Genomic DNA, 517 nt, shown 5'->3' on the forward strand with positions numbered 1-517 from the left:
TCATCAGAAAAGGCGTGTCTGCGCCATGCGATTTCGCCGAGAGAAAAGGGCCTCAAGAAGCGAGAGAGCGAAAGCAAAGGCGTTCTCAGGCTCGCAGTTAAGGAAAGGTACACACACATACGCACATGTTTTTGTGTTTATGGTAATGATGGACACGCACATATGCTTATGAGTAAAAAAAAAAAAAAAAAAGTATGTGTATATATATATATATATATAATATATATATATATTATAATATATTATATATGATAATATACATGTGTGTGTAAATACATAATGTATATATACATAATGTATATATAATGTATATATACATAGATATACAGATATACACATACATACATATACATATATATACACACATATATATATATATATATATATATATATATATATATATATATATATATGCATGTATATAAACACGTATGGATATGTTTATATGAATATATGTACATGTGTATATATGTATATATGTGTATATGTATATACTGTATGTGCATACGTATATTAA

Source organism: Penaeus monodon, chromosome 26 (assembly GCF_015228065.2).
Source record: "Penaeus monodon isolate SGIC_2016 chromosome 26, NSTDA_Pmon_1, whole genome shotgun sequence".
Taxonomy (NCBI): Eukaryota; Metazoa; Arthropoda; class Malacostraca; order Decapoda; family Penaeidae; genus Penaeus; species Penaeus monodon.